Source organism: Cervus elaphus, chromosome 27 (assembly GCF_910594005.1).
Source record: "Cervus elaphus chromosome 27, mCerEla1.1, whole genome shotgun sequence".
NCBI lineage: Eukaryota > Metazoa > Chordata > Mammalia > Artiodactyla > Cervidae > Cervus > Cervus elaphus.
Window position 1 is genome coordinate 32001202 of NC_057841.1, and position 2804 is coordinate 32004005.

The 2804-nt window shown below is 37.3% G+C and overlaps 1 non-coding gene across 1 annotated transcript; it reads left to right on the plus strand.

Annotated features, from left to right (window-relative positions):
- The first annotated feature begins 210 nt into the window (after positions 1–210).
- On the plus strand, positions 211–376 carry LOC122685107. Its single transcript, XR_006338277.1, has one exon. It is a non-coding gene; the product is annotated as a U1 spliceosomal RNA (small nuclear RNA).
- Positions 377–2804: the final 2428 nt, after the last annotated feature.

Sequence of the window (2804 nt, forward strand, 5' to 3'; positions counted from 1 at the left end):
ATCTCTCTAGCCAGTTCATTCTATGACTTCACTCTAGTGACCTAAAGGAGAGGGGAACGGTTATATTCTAAAGGTCGGAGTGGGAATCTGTCCCATTTTGTGAAGCAGAGGCTTTTCATCATCTTCAATCAAGTAGAAACAGAAGGCATGAACCACTACTACAAGCACAGATGGTTCACAAAAAGCTTGAATTATCATGTTTTCCAGTATATACTTACCTGGCAGGGGAGGTACCATGATCAAGAAGGTGGTCCTCCCAGGGAGAGGCTTAGCCATTGCACCGTGCTTGTGTTGACCTCTGCAATTTCCCCAAATGTGGGAAACTTGACGGCATAATTTCTGGTGGTGGGGGACTGAGTTCATGCTCTTTTTTTTTTTTTTTTTTTAAGGGCTTCCCTGATAGCCCAGTTGGTAAAGAATCCACCTGCAATACAGGAGACCCTGGTTTGATTCCTGGGTTAGGAAGATCCACTAAAGAAGGGATAGGCTGCCCACTCCAGTATTCTTGGGCTTCCCTGGTGGCTGAGCTGGTAAAGAATCCGCCTGAAATGCTGGAGACCTGGGTTCGATCCCTGGGTTGGGAAGATCCCCTGGAGAAGGGAAAGGTTACCCACTCCAGTATTCTGGCCTGGAGAATTCCATGGAACATATAGGCCATGAGGTGCAAAGAGTCGGACACTACTGAGCAACTTTCACTTTCACTTTCCAGTATATCAGTCCAGACTTTGTTGTCGTTGTTCAGTTGCTAAACTGTATCCGACTCTTTGTGACCCCATGGATTGTAGCACACCAGGCTCCTCTATCCTCTGCTATTACCCAGAGTTTGCTCAAACTCATGTTCATCATCTTTTCTCTTTGGTGACTGAGACATCAGTTACTGGCGCCATGTCCCTTGCCAAGTCGATCTGCTGAGGAGAGAATGGACGCCCCAGAGAGAGAAGCAGAGAAGAAAGAGGAAAAGTAGACTTTACACATTTCTGTCTCTGGATTCATTTGTCTTTAACACCGACATGGAACATACTTTTTTATAAGTGGGTCATACATTGTACTTTTTCTATTACTCTGATTCAAGTTGGATGTGTGTCCCTTGCAGCAAACATACTCAACCTGGACATATATTTAAAATAAACCCATTTCAAGCAGTGGGACAGTTCCAGATCATATTCTTGAATGCTTAAGAAGAATGTCCTTGAAAGGTCATCTAAGTCATTCCTTTGCCTTCAAGCAGAATGACACAAACTATCCAAGAATGCATGTGGATTTTTAATAAATGCCATCTGCTGGTGACATATGCCTGTGGGATTTGTATGTGTAAATTATAATTATGAGACACTCAAAAAAAAAAAAAAAACAAGACAACTATACATTTCTATCTCTCTCTGGAAAGTGATGAGTCATGTTAAACAGTGCCGACTTTGTTTCCCTTCCTGAAAGGGCATCACCAGTTACTTTAGGAATGATGTAAAACAAAGCTGAAACTACCTTAATGAGACGATGTCAAAATTTCTGCTTTTTAAAAATATTTTCAAATATCAAAAAATTTTCAGTTTTACAAAGTTTTATCTTTGACAAAGACTTGTTTTCTGCCATTATCAGTGCCTTACAGAAGAAGAAACAAAAGTTCATGAAAAATGCTCTCTTCCCAGAACAGTATGACCTCATTTTTGACATTATCAAAGATGCTTCCAGAAAACACTTCACACACCAGGGCAATGTTGACGTTTCTTCCGTGAGAGCCAGGACCAGTGATCAATGCTCAACAAATAAGAAAGGATTTTCTAAAAGGTAAAGAGAAAGGTTTGTTTAGGATCTTAAAAGAGAACCACCAATAGCAGAGGGAAAAGGATGAAATCACATCAAACTATAACACGTGAAGTAATTCACTATTCCATTATTGGTAATACCACAGGAAATTATAAGTATATTGATGATATTTCAAATTAGACTGAGTCTATCTTAACGATTGCATATCCAGACACAGATAAATGCCTATTTCAGACTTCATTCTTTGAGGAGGATATATATGGTGACTTGTTATTCCACAAGTTGAAACAGACCAAGAAATCAGTGGAATCAGCCCCATTCAAATTCTTTCTATAATGCACAATGTTGCCTGAGAGAGCTCTTTGGGATTTTATACATTAAAAAAAAAAAAAAAAAAAAGAGGGGAGGGGTTAAATGAAATTTAATGTCCTCTTTCTGTATAATACATAATTTATATAGCAAATTTTAAAATATGTCTGTTTCAAATTAAGTGTAGGCTTGTATGTGTATAGTTGTCTATTTGCGTATTGTGTGTATGTTTGTCTCCCTGAGACTGTCTCACTATTTTCATAAAATATCACAGTGGGAAGAGTGTTATAGACTATTTTTCTCAGAATTCTCCAGACCAGAAAGGCGCTGTGGCACTTCAGCACTTCAGCTGTAACAGACACAAGCCACTGAAATGACTTAGCAAAAATAAAATGTGATATCCAAATCAAATAAGAAAACTCATTTCTTTGTGCCATTTACATCTTTCTATATAATAAAAGGAATCATATTTTCTTCACTTGTCTTAATTCAATAAGCAATTGTCTCCTACTTCTGGTTGAAAGTGAAGCCAAGTTATTTCACAGTCAATAGTTCCAAGAAATAGCATTTTACATTTTCTTTTTCTATAAAATATATGTAATTTGTTAAAAAATTAAATAAAAATGATATTTTGTACACTTTGAATTTTCATCTATTACATGTACTACATTATGATGCTAACAATTTATGAAGAATTTTAATTTAAATGTTGTACCTTTACCTATATTTTC